Source organism: Argentina anserina, chromosome 6 (genome assembly GCF_933775445.1).
Source record: "Argentina anserina chromosome 6, drPotAnse1.1, whole genome shotgun sequence".
Taxonomy (NCBI): Eukaryota; Viridiplantae; Streptophyta; class Magnoliopsida; order Rosales; family Rosaceae; genus Argentina; species Argentina anserina.
Window position 1 is genome coordinate 17187681 of NC_065877.1, and position 14216 is coordinate 17201896.

The 14216-nt window shown below is 38.2% G+C and overlaps 1 non-coding gene and 1 pseudogene across 1 annotated transcript; one reads left to right on the top strand and one right to left on the bottom strand.

Moving 5' to 3' along the window:
• The window catches only part of LOC126796976 (uncharacterized), a 107887-nt pseudogene that overhangs the window by 29779 nt on the left and 63892 nt on the right, over nucleotides 1-14216 (top strand).
• Nucleotides 8558-8664, bottom strand: LOC126801344 (small nucleolar RNA R71). The gene has a single exon (XR_007672834.1). It is a non-coding gene; the product is annotated as a small nucleolar RNA R71 (small nucleolar RNA).

A 14216-nucleotide genomic window follows, 5' to 3' on the forward strand; every position in this document is an offset into this window, starting at 1 on the left:
TTGGTACGCATCAAAACATGCGATGAGTAGATTTGGTTTGTATCAATTTAAAGGGTTTAAAATTCTGAAAATTTGCATGTATCTCATGGTGAGTGACGCCGCCATGTTAACATATCTCTGATAAAACTTTTGGGCTTATATGTTTCCTTGTTTAATTTATACGTTGAATGTCTTCAAACGGGTTAGCATTAAGTTTAGGATTTGGCTCTGAGTTAGTTCTAAATACTTAAGAAGTCTTACAACAATTAGATGACCGCTAAGGCTCTAATTAGATTGGAACTAAAAATATGTAAATATGTGTTGAATGCATAATTGAAACTGAATGTGTAATTGTTATGTGTTTTTAAGATTGTTTTGATGAAACTTTGTAAAATAGGAGTCGATCATGTAAACAGTAGTTTATGTTTTATTTTTACGTAATAATTAGATAAATATTTTTAAATCCACATTTTTATTTGTTAACACTTTTAAGTCTAAATTTCACTTCAATTCCCGGAACAGAACTATCTCTGCTTATTATATACAAACGATGACATTTTACAGGATTCATTGTGAGACGCTCACACGTCGCCTCAAGCAGTATAATGCAAGAGGATATCGTTACAAGCCGGGGATCCAAACCAGAGAATGAATCACAAACCAAACAACAACGAATTCACAAATAGGATATAAGTTTCGAAGATTACGCTTTAAGGACAGAAAATAAAACCGAAACTACTATGTACAAGTGATCAATCAACCAACACACAAACAATCACCAAACAAATCATTATGAACCTAAAATAACAAATTCCAATCTCATTCAAGTTCATGCCGTATGTATCTCTAACAACTCAGAATTGATCATGCAATTAGGGTCTTTTGAGGTTATCCTATCACATTGACACTTAACACATTCAAGTTTAACCCCGAGCCTTACAAGAAATCTAACACACTAACCCTAATGTGCCACCCAAGTAACAAGTAGAGAAACGTGTTCAAAGCACAAGTCCAAACCGAAACCTAGATAGTCATGCTACGCCCCAAGCATACATAACAACCTAAGCAAATAATTAGTGAATATCACAAAGAAAAAAAATAACTAATTAACCCCAAGCACCATAACTGTTTGTACCTTTGGATAATTAACACATGCAATCATCAACCCCAAGTATCAATCACACATGAAACATAAGAACACACTGAAAATTCTCTAAGTATATGAAAAAAAGCATCACGGCAAGAAAACCTAAAATCATAGATTGAAATCGAAAACTTCTAATTCATTACATAATTCGAAAATCCAAAACAATCTTATAGACAAGATCATAATAAACTTTAATAAAACCTAAATAGAAATCAACCAAGAACAAAAACATCAAAAATCGAAATCTAAAGATGAAGTTCATCGTATACACTTTATGTTATTCCTCCAAGGCTTCACAAGAAACTAGCACGAAAATTTCCAAGGAATGGATGTCCTAGGTTCTAAGCTTTGGACAAAAAAGATGATGAAGGGCTAGATAGTTCACATTCTAAGGTTCTTGGTCTTGAGGATGTGTTTGGACAGAGCTTTAGCTAGTACTTTGGCGCAAGGATTGATGATGAATATATGTCCATGTCGTGCTCTATATATAAAGAGCAAATCATACCCCTAGCCGTCCCCATGAGGAAATAGAATCAGATATGGAAGCTGATATCTTATTTGATATGAACTTTGATTTTTAAATCTAACTCCAACTCTGAATGAGAAACCAAATACGCAAGGGAGATTGTCCTTGGGCTACTTCTCCAAATCCAACATGACTTTGACTTCACACGACAACAAGCTTTCCTTGTCAAACTCGAGAAATAGTCTTCTTGTTCTTCTAGGAATGCATTACGGCTCCACTCCTAGTCCATATAGGATTCGTCTTTTCTGAAAAGAATCGATAAATTAAAAATAGGAAAGAATGAGAATAGGAAAGTAGAGTCATAGTCGAGTAGGGAATCATAGCTCAATATGGATTTGCAACACTTATCACATTTTCATCATCAAATCACTCATATTCGAGTTAAGCTCTTCCTATACACGTATTCATACAGAATGAACTAAAACACATTAAATAAAAAGTAATAAAGAGTAAGAATATGACATATATACATTCAGAACGTCACACTTTGTGATCTTATCAACGATTACTAGACCTACGACTAAGAGCTCTGTGTTCTCGGCATCTACAATGAGCGGCTCTGCGACGAGAAGGTCAAGTGGAGTACTCTTGATGCCTATTTGTACTTGCTTATTTATCCCAACGACTCCTATCTCGTCGTTGGTGGGTAAAATCAAGATAGAAGATGAAGGGAACAAGGGGAGGGTAGAATAGGGCAGTAACACCAGGTCCCTTGCGTGGGCCAACCTTAATGTCAAAGAGGATCGGGTGCCCACAACAAATTTCTTCCAACCTCCTTTGTGTTCATGTATTGAGACGAAAGTTTTGTCTTCAACTTTGGGCTTGAAGCAAAAGTATCAAATTTTGATTATTAATCTTTACTGAGGGGCAGTAATTCTGTTACTGAGAGGTCATAATTTTATTTCAGTAATAATTCTAATACTAGTAATAATAGTTTATTGAAGGCCAATAAGTTTAATTATTATTGAGGTATAGTAATAATAATATTTATTATTTTGATACGGTGATAATTATTTTACTAAGTGGTGGTATAATTTGGTTTACTAAAAGTTGGTAATTTATTGTTTGAAGTTACCAGACATCAGTTATGATATTTTGGAATTCATAACATATTTATTTAGAGTTAGTAATTTATTATTGAACGTTACTACATCAATTTATTATTTGGGGTTATTATGAGTGAATAATTTATTACTAGGGGTTTTTGAGATTAGTAATCTATTATTAAATGTTACTGGGGCTAGTAATTCAATGCTTAGAGTTATTGTATATCAATAATACACCATAGTTGAGATTATAACATGCTTAGAGTCAGTAATTTATTATTGGACGTTACTATGTGATACACCTCAAACCTTTTAACCTTCTTACGATTTACTTTTACTTTTTACTCAGATCGAGAGTTGTACTAAGTATAACGACTCTAAAAGTTTACTTTTTAATGTGTAAGTTTTTACAGAAAACTTCCTTCACGAAAGTTTTAAGGCTCATCAATACGAGTTTGTGGGCATGCGACACGCCATAATCAAAGTTCTTATGAAAAAGTTACAAATCAAAAACTATATTCGCGCATTCATCTCCATAGCCCTTTTTCTTTAGGCCTTTTAGGCATTTTTGGAAATTGTATAAATAAGGGGGTTGAAAGGAGGAAAATGAGAAATTTTCAGAAATTCAAAAATCGTGCCACTGTTCACCAAGTAACCTAGTTTCCGTCTCTAGCGCCAATCATCATTGTTCGGCCATCGATCGGAACGCTACTGGTGCCAATCGATCTGCCTCGCCATTTCTAGTCGATCCATACTAGTTTAACGCTACACCAACCACCATACGCGATGCAACAATGACTGCAAGTTCAAGCAGAAGCCAACACCATCGTGCGGCCTGTTTCTGACGACTCTGGAGCTCGGGGCTACTGCAAATCGACATTATTCTTCTCTCTGGGATCGAATCAATCGGAGTTAGGCTGGGATTTGGCCTACATCGTGATTTCAAATTCGGTGCACTATTATGAATTTCAAAGGGGTTTTCCAACCACTTTCCGGCCGATCTGGACTTCGACATAGGTATGAAAAATGTGTATTTTCGTGTGATCTACAACTTTGATGTTGGGGTGAAGTTGTTTTGGAGAGGTTGAGTGTCACATCCCGAGAAGGGATGCAAGCAGTATGTTAAGGAAAATAGACGAGAAAGAAACGAATTAAGTAAAGAAGTCTTACTTAGAATACTCGGAACATAAAACAAAACATGTTAAAGGTGTACAACTTCAAAGAATTTAAACTTGTACACTTCTATATAACAAGAACCTAGCTAGAAGCTCAAGACAAATGAATAACTACACTTTACATTTCTGCAAAATAGAAGAGTTTACAAAGTGTAGGATAGTGGAAGATATAATAGTAATGCACAACCGATCCTAGCGACTAATAAGGCCAAACTGTTGACCTCAAAAGTCGAGGCTAACCGCCTCTGTTGCAACAACAAAGGAGCGAGAGTGTCTTCACCAACGGAATAGAACCCAGATTGGGAATTTACCTTTTCTTTCATTCCTAAATCTAGAAATCCAAGATAGGAGTCATTTCTTTGTTTCTAGTGAATTCCATAATCAATAATATGTGCTCCCACTTGCTCCAACTCCAATTCAATCCAAACAGAGACATTAAAAGAACACAAATTAACACAACAGCTCAAAGTGTGTTCTACAACCCAAATTGGAATTCACCAACTTAATCAACATACATACATCATGTTCTTTACCCTTTAGTTTAATTCCAGAATTTGGAATCTCTAACAGTAGCTTCTCCATGCTCCATATGGTTTCCAATATCGAGTTCTAGGCTTTTGCTCCTCACCCAAACTTAAACGTTTTACCAAAAAGATAGTTTGACGATCCAAAGCTCCTCATCAACTCTTGCCACACCAGAGTCACAAGGAAATGCAAAGACGTATACGAACCCAGGAAAAAGAGGAAAGAAGTTTAGGTTCGAAATTAGAGGAAATAGGTACACCACCGAAGTGAAATAAAAGAGAAAAGATAAGCTTACCGTCATTTCGTCAAAGAGATGCCGAGAAAGTTAGGGGTCTTGCAGAAGAATTCGATACCACCTCCAACCCAAACGTCATCGGAAGAGGAGGAACACAGAGATGTTCATCGGTGAACTCAAACCCATAAAAGAAAAGGGGTTTTAGTGAACTAATCATAAATCACGAAACTGAAGATTGGAGATAAGATATAAATGGGCAACGATCCAAGCTTACCAATGAAGTAGTCATGGGTTTCGTCGGAGCTCGATTTCCTTAAATCTTGATTGATTCCCAAATTGACATCTTCTGCTTTTCGGGCTGTAAGCTTGATCTATCAACATCAATAGAGAGGAGAAATAGAGAGGAATGTAATGGTGAGATTGCATGTTGGAAGATTGTTGTGTTGGCGGTGCTAGATGGCAAGAAAGGAGGTTGGAGTTCCTGGAAGAATAAGAGAGTTTGGTTCTGTGTTTCTGTCGAATAAAGAAAAACACTGAGGTGGAAGACCAGAGCTTATTCGACGCACGGGCCGTATAAATGCACGGGTCGGTTGCAGAGGCACGCTAAGAATGCAATTTGGCTGTTGTTGGACAGCACCACACATTACCAGCAAGTGGCAGCACACAACTCCTTCTCTAAAAAGAAAACAAAAAAAAAACCCTTCTGTGGGTACAGATACTTCCTCTCGTCCCCCACCTCATCTATAATATCAGATCTCGGCACTTCTCAACTGATTTTGATTTTCGATTGCTGCATCCTACTTCTCATCTCATACTACATCTTCATCGGAGCCGTCCCGCTTCTGTACACATTCGCTTTGTGCCACCGATCCGCCGCTCAAGGTGTTCACGTACGATCTGCACACAGTCGCAATGTGCCACCGGTCCGTCGCTATGAATCTGGGCCGTGTTCAATTTCGACGATGAAGGTGAGGGAATGGTGATGATGGTCAATGAAGAACTAGCGGCGAGGGTTTGCAGAAAAATGAAAGATTAGCGGGGGGTTTATCTCTTGATATATTTTGTTCTGGTGAATGAATTTGATTTGGGTGGGATTTTGGGTATTGTTTTGAATTTTATTTTATATTAATCCTTAAGATTTAGAATTAATAAGAATTTAAGACGTACCATATATGGATAGAAAGCTGTGTGAGTCTAGTTTCTGTAGAATTTAGAATCAAATCAATATCTTATTCCTACATGGAGATATGACCGAATCATTAGTCGGAGGTCCGGTGAGCTCGGCAAAATTATCTCAGCCATTGATTTGCTTTTGATCCAAGGGCTGTGAGGGAATGTTGGACCTTGTTTCTCCTACATATAGAGCACAAATATATATCATAATCACTATAAATTCCTGCACCAAATAATGTCAAAGAAGACATGCGGCAAATTAATGAGAAGATGTAAGAAAGTCAAAGAAGACATGCAACAAATTAATGAGAAGAGATAAGAAAAATTAAACATGGCTGCAAAAATTAAGTTCTTACTGGCTCCCTAATTCAAAAGAAGAAATTTGTGCAAAAGAAATCAGCATTAAAGGATGAAGAAAATATGCAATTAATGTCCAATCCTTATAAAAATCAGAATTCTGGCATTGCAGGTCATCCAAATTTGACAAGCTCCTCGGACAGCTCACAATGACTCTGAAAATGCATGATATATGGATGAAAAGCTATGGGAGTCTATTTTTAAATACCGTTGGAATCACCTCAATATCTATGTGTTAGAGAACGTTATGGCCAGAACAAGGCACAAATGTCAGATTTCCTGAATTGAGAAAATCTAGGAAACCTCAACCAATTTGGTTTCAATTTTGTGGAATTTGTGGCCAGCCTCCCTTGGGTTTCTTCCTCTATATATAGCACCTCATTTCCATAGAAAAAGATCATCAACCTTGCATACAAGTATAGCCAAAGCTCTGCTTAAACACTTTCATTCACCAAGAACCATAGAATCCGAATTCAGCACCCTTCACCATATTTTCTGTCCAAAGCTTGGGAGCCTAGGATACCATACTCTTGAAGATTTCATGCTACCTTTGTAAGGAAACTTGGGAGGAGAATTATAAAGTGTAACTCTATGATTTTCATGTTTAGTTTTCGGGTTTTTATGTTCTTGTTTTTGGATAATTTATATTTAGGTTTTATTAAAGTTATTTTTATTCTTGTCTATGCGATATTTGTAACTTTTGAAGGACATGATGAATTAAGGTTTTAGATTTTAATTTAATGACTTTAGGTTTTATGCCATGAGTTTATGTTCATGTATGTTCTTGATTAATTTTCGGTGTGTTCTTATATTGCATGTGTGATTAAGACAAGTAGTTGATGTTGCATATGTTAATCATTCAAAGTTAAAAACGATTTTGATACAAGTAGTTGATTAATTGTTTGTCCTTTGTTCTTCCACCGATTATGATCTAAATTTCAACATTGGATAAGTGCTTAAACATGTTGATTTCTCTATGTGATATGTAATTGCATGATAAATTGGTATGTTAGATGTCGTTGCAAGACAAGTAGTTGAGCTCGATAGTATCCATGTATTAGGAAACAAGTAGGGACTTGATGCAGAATCGAACTTAAGATGAACTATGATACCTACGGCATGAACATGATTGAGAATAGATTTCGATGGCTTTGTTCTTATGTAATTTGTTTGGTGATTGCTTATGTGTTAGTTGGTTGATCACATGTATATATTAGTTTCGGTTTTATTTTCTGTTTTGATACCGAACCTACATCCCAAAATCCTCAAACTCTTATGAATTCATTGTTAAATATTTGTGATTCTTTACCCTGGTTGGATCCCTAGTTTGTGAACGATATCCTCTTTCTTTATACTACTAATGATGCTTACAGGGTTAATATTGATCTCGAGTAATCGAACCGATCATCTAAACACCCAAGTTTGAGTCCAGCTGAGTAAGGGGCACGCTCTTCATACAATTGACATACAACTCGGTGATGGGGGGTCGATAGGGAGTTCGCCCTCTATAGTTCAACAAATGAGTCCTACCATGTTCACTATCCATAATTGAGCTACACGGCCTTATGAAACAAAGATTTGATCTTGTGTCTAGACATCCATACTTAGGCCGCATGTCCACCTCGGTTTACAACTTATAATCAATTGATCATTCAATCATTAATGGAAAAATGAACTTGTGAATTGTATGAACTTGGTAAACGTAAAGAACTAACTTTGTAACATGACAACATAGTTGTCGTGCCTCTTCCATAAGTGTGCCATGTATATGTCTAAGGAAGAGCACGTTTCTTGTCTTCATTTTGTGTTGTTCAATGCTAACTTTCTAACTTTTATTTTACAGGAATTATGTATGTCCACTATATCTAAGAAAACACAAGTGCTTAAAGATCGAATTCAAGCACTTTGAGACTTACAAAAATCTTTCTCGGGTGGACCCTTAGATTTCGAATCATCTCCAAGCAATTCAATCTTGAACTCTTCACCTAGATCAAAGACAAACACAATTCCGGACTGTGGCCTAGTTCCTGCCGGTGCTCCAATGGCACTCAAGATTGCTTTCATCCCCACCACCCCTGAATCACCTTCATGCATTGCTTTCACTCCACCTAATGAAGCCAACTTCTCCATTCCGGTTCAATTGCTTGGGCAGCTGCCTAACGACTCTGGTTTCTCAATGGAAAACCCTAATGTTCACATGAGGGAGTTGTTGGACATTGCAAGCAATCAATTCATCATCTTTCTCAAGAAGGCTTGAGGTTGCTTTTGTTTCCATTTACTCTTAAGGACGATGCTAAGCATTGGTTGTACTCTCTGCATGCGGGAATTATCACCACATGAGACGAAATGACTAGGAGGTTCTTGAAGCAATTCTTCCACGCTCAACTCACGAAAAGACTAAGGAGGGATATTCAGAACTTCACTCAAAAGCATGATGATTCACTCTACGAGGCATGGGAGGAATTTCAAGAACTACAAAGGACGTGCCATCACCATTGTATTTCGCTGGATGACTTGGTGCAATTCTTCTATGAAGGACTCGACACCACTAACAAGAGTATGGTGAATTCGGCATGTGGCTGTACATTCATGAACAAGACCAGTCAAGAAGCTTACACCTTAATTGATGACTTGGCCGACAACAATCGCCAATTTAGTTCCAAGGATTAGAGAGGAAACAAGAGCCGTCGGGTGTATGAGGTTGATACAATGAATCAAATGGCTACTTAGAAAGAAAGCTTGACGTCCTTGTCAAGGCATTCAATGGTTCGAGCATCAACACTCAAGCGTGTGCAATTTGTTCATTGAAGGACCACATAACCGAGAATTGTCCAAATGGTGCAATGACTGAAGAGGAGTTGAACTTCATGGGGCAACAAAGGCCTACGTATGATCCTTATTCGAACACACACAATCCTGGACTTAGAGACCATCCCAACTTTCATTGGAACAACAATGCTCAACCGTCCAATGCTCAAGGTCAAGGACCTTGTCCTTCAGGTTTGTTTGTGCGGCCTTAGGTACCTTAAGGTTCTGTTCCTTTTAACTCCAATGTTCATGGTTCGAATAATGCATCTGCACCTAACTATGATGAACTTTTAAAGTCTGTTGCTCAAGGGCAACAAAATTTAAACTCTGCTACTGAAGCTTTAGTTACAGGTCAACAAGCTCATTCTAAAGACATAATCGAGCTTAAGAAGCAGATGAGACAAGTGATCGACTTCATGGTTAAGATCCATGAAGGAGGTAAGTTACCAAGCCAAACTGAGCCAAATCTGAATGTGAAGGCCATGATGGCAAGAAGTGGCAGGCTCTTATATGCTCCATTGCAGCCAATCAAGAAGGCCATGCCTTCTAAAGACAAAGAGGCCGAAAATTTCAATGCAAATGACCTAGAGAAGGACCATGCCTCCTCTAAGGTCCATGATGCCGTGCCTCTGCCCCAAAGTAATCATGCCATGCATAAGACAGGTAAGGATCCTAACTCTAGTGGTTTGGTTTCAACTAATGCTCTTCCTCGTGATCCCTTCCCCAATAGATTCACAAAGAAGAAGAAAGATGACTCTGATCAAGCCATGCTCGACATCTTTAAGAAGTTAGAAGTGAACATGCCTCTCATTGAATGCATTCAACAAATCCCGAAGTACGCTAAGTTTCTGAAGGAGTTGTGCACAATAAGAGGATGACTCGAGAGAAGGAAGTGGTCATAATGAGTTAGACGGTCTCAGCCGTGCTACATGAAGCTACCACCTAAGCTCAAGGATCCAGAGAGTTTTTCTATCCCTTATACAATCGGTAACACAAAGTTTCATAAGATAATGCTAGACTTAGTGCCTTACTACATTTATGCTAACTTAGGTCTAGGAGATTTGAAAAAAGATAGTGTGGTTATCCGAGTAGCTGATTGTTCCAACAAAGTCCCTTTGGGCTATGTTGAAGATGTTCTTGTGCAAGTTTCGAGCTTGATATTCCCTGCGGACTTCTATGTCCTTGACATGGAGCCAACTGAAGTAGATGACAAAGAGGTCCCTATTCTGTTGGGGCGTCACTTTATGAGGACTACAAGTACGAAGATTGATGTGTTTAGTGGATCACTCACCTTTGAGTTCGATGGTGAAGTGATTAGCTTCAACATCTTTGAAGCCATGAGGTATCCCCTTTTAGAATTAAGTGATTGTTTTTTCAGTTGACATTCTTGATTCCCTTGAAAATAACTATCTAGATACCTTGGGACATGACGAGTTGGCACTCATCATTGCCCACGGGGCCGGATTTGCAAGTGATGGCTCCAACGTTTCTGAGTTGGAACCCAATGATGTCGTGCCATCTTTTGAACTAGAGAATGTGACCTCTCTTAAGGTTTTGCCACGTGAGGTAAATTATGTCTCTCCTAATCCAATTCTCTTAACCACTAACAAGAATCTTCCTTCTGTGGTGTAAACCCCAAAGCTTGATCTTAAGGTTCTTCCGAACCACTTGAAGTATGCGTTTTTGAGAGATGAGGATACATTGCCAGTGATCATTTCATCCGCACTCAAGAACAAGAGGAGATATTGATTGAGGTTTTGAAAAGGCACAAGACGGCCATAGGATGGACCCTAGCCGACATCAAGGGAATCAGCCCTACAATGTGTGTGCATCGAATTTTACTTGAAGATGGTGTCAAACCGACTAAGGAGGGTCAGAGACGTCTTCACCCACCAATGATGCAAGTTGTCAAAAACGAGATCACTAAGTTACATGATTGTGACGTCATCTACCCTATTTCGGATAGTAGGTGGATCTCTCCTATTAAAGTTGTGCCAAAAAAGTCTGGAATCACGGTGGTGAAGAACAAGGATAACGAGTTAGTGCCTCAGAGAACGGTGACTGGTCACTGTGTGTGTATCAACTATAGGAAGCTCAACGCCACAACAAAAAAGGATCACATGCCGCTGCCATTCATTGATCAAATGCTTGAGAGGTTAGCTGGTCATTCTTTCTATTGTTTTCTTGATAGATATAGTGGATGCAATCAGATTAGCGTTGCGGAGGAAGATCAAGAAATGACGACATTCACATGCCCTTTTGGTATGTTTGCTTATCGTCGCATGCCTTTTGGTTTATGCAACGCTCCAGGTACGTTTTAACGTTGTATGTATCACAGTTTTCTCTGAGTATATTGGTTCTAAAATTAAAGTTTTCATGGATGACTTTTATGTTTATGGTGAAAATTTCAATGCATGTTTAGAGAATGTGGAACTTGTGGTTAGACGTTGTGAAGAAACTAATTTGGTTTTGAATTGGGAAAAATGTCATTTCATGGTTACGGAAGGCATTGTTTTAGGCCATATTGTTTCATCTACATGAATTGAGATTGATAAATCAAAAATAGATATTGTGCGGCACTTACCCCTTCCCACAACTGTGAGGGATGTTCAATCGTTTCTTGGACATGCAGGGTTCTATCGTAGGTTCATCAAGGATTTTTCTAAAATTGCGAGACCATTGAGTTCATTGCTTCAAAAGGACGTTCCCTTTCACTTTGATGTTTATTGCAAGCACGCATTTCAGACATTGAAGAAGCTTTTAACGTCAGCACCCATCATGGCACCGCCGGATTGGTCTTTGCCGTTTGAATTGATGTGTGATGCATCCAACTATGCAGTTAGAGCCGTGCTAGGACAGAGGAAGGACAAGCAGCCCTATGCCATTTCCTATGCCTCTCGAACGCTTAATGATGCTCAACATAACTACACCACAACTGAGAAAAAACTTCTTGCTGTGATCTTTGCTTTAGATAAGTTTTCTTACTGACTTCAATCCAAAGTTATTGTTTACACTGACCATGCAGCTTTGAAGTACTTAATGAAGAAGAAAGATGTCAAACCAAGATTGATTCGATGGATTCTCTTACTCTAAGAGTTTGATCTTGAAATCAAGGACAATAAGGGAAGTGAAAATGTTGTGGCATACCATTTGAGCCATTTAGTGAGAGATGCCGAACCCCTGGCCATTCATGAGAGTTTTTCGGATGAGCAACTCTTTCAAGTTGAGGTAAGTGAGCTATGGTATGCAGATATTGTGAACTATCTTGTTTCTAAGCAATTCTCGGATACTTTATCGCACGCTAAAAAGAATAGACTTAAAGGTTTAGCTAAGTATTACATTTGGGATGAACCATACTTGTGAAAACATTGTGCTGATCAAATCATAAGGAGGTGTGTCCCTGACTTTGAACATCAATCTATACTAGCTTTATGTCATTCTGAGTTTTGTGGTGGTCACTTTGGGTCACGTAGAACAGCCCTTAAGGTGTTCGAATGTGGTTTCTTTTGGCCTACTATCTTTAAAGATGCATATGCTTTTTGTATGACTTGCGATAGGTGCCAAAGAACAGGTAATCTTGGTCCTAGGGATCAAATGCCGATGCAACCTATTATACATGTTGAAATATTTGATTGTTGGGGCATAGATTTCATGGGACCATTCCCTAACTCTAATGGTTTCTTGTACATACTTGTTTGTGTTGATTATGTTTCGAAATGGGTGGAAGCCAAAGCCACCCAGACTAATGATTCTCGAGTTTTTGCAGATTTTTTTTGTTCTAATATTTTCTCTAGGTTTGGTATGCCGAGAGTTATCATTAGTGATGGAGTTTCTCACTTTTGCAACTGCACCACTGAGGCTCTGTTGAGGAAGTATGGTGTCAAACATAAGGTTGCTACGCCTTATCACCCTCAAACGAGTGGACAAATGGAACACTAACCGAGAGATCAAGAGGGTATTGGAGAAATCAGTTGGACCAACTCGAAAGGATTGGTCCCAGAGGTTAGATGATGCTCTTTGGGCTTATAGAACTGCATACAAAACCCCTCTTGATATGTCTCCTTTCAGGTTAGTCTATGGCAAGGTATGCCATCTACCTGTGGAGTTTGAGCATCGTGCATGGTGGGCTGTGAAGAATTTTAACATGGACATTGATGAGGCCGGATTGCATAGGAATTTGCAATTGCACGAACTTCAAGAGATTCGGAATGAGGCCTATGATTCAGCCATGATTTACAAAGAGAGGACTAAGGCGTTTCATGACCGTATGATTAGGAACAAGGCCTTTGTCATTGGGCAGAAAGTTTTATTGTTTAATTTTTGACTGAAGTTATTTCCTGGTAATTACGTTCTAGATGGATAGGGCCTTTCACTATCACTAACATTTTCCCTTCTGGTGCAATAATGATACGGAGTCCAGTGCAATGGAAGGAATTTCAGGTAAATGGACATCGCTTGAATCCGTACTATGAGAACTTTGTGGAGCATGACGTTGAGGAGACTTCTCTCCTTGAACCTAGGCCAAGCAAGTGAATTTTTTGGAGATAGTCTAGGCTTTGGACTCTAAACTTAAGCCAATGAAAGAGCCATCAACGAGTGTTTGCATTTTCTTATCCCTTATCTCCTTTTAATTTTCATTGCTTATCATATTGTACATTGAAGGCAATGTCAGTTTTAAGTGTGGGGTGGGGTATACATTATTCGTTGTATTCTATTGTTCAATGCCTATGTGTTTTGATTTGTTGGTTTGATTTTTATTTGTCTTGCTTTGATTTTCGATTTTTAGATTGTTTTTCGATTTTTGCTATGTTATGTTGTTTTGATTTTGTTTTGAGTCTTAGGTATGCCTTTAATTGTCTAGGATGAGTTGATCTTTGAATGATTGGTTGATAGATGATAGCGAAATTGAACTTCAGTGTTATTCTTTGGTTAATCGATGTGTAGAAATTGTACAAACATGTAGTAGATGAGGATTTTAAAACATAGGTACATAATGAGCATGTTCCTTACGGAATGAGTTTTAAGATCCATCATTGCTTCCTCCTAGAGCAAATGAGTCAAAAGTAGAAGATAAAGAATCATCTTCATTCCTTGACATGCTTTCTTGGTTTCTTTCTCTTGTTGTATAATATTTTCCTATAGCACCAATACATGTTCATGTTCTTCTACTCTTGTGGTCTTCATCATGGGTTACATGTGTGAAGTATGGTTCACAAGTGAATGGGCTCATATGACCTTCTTGGCT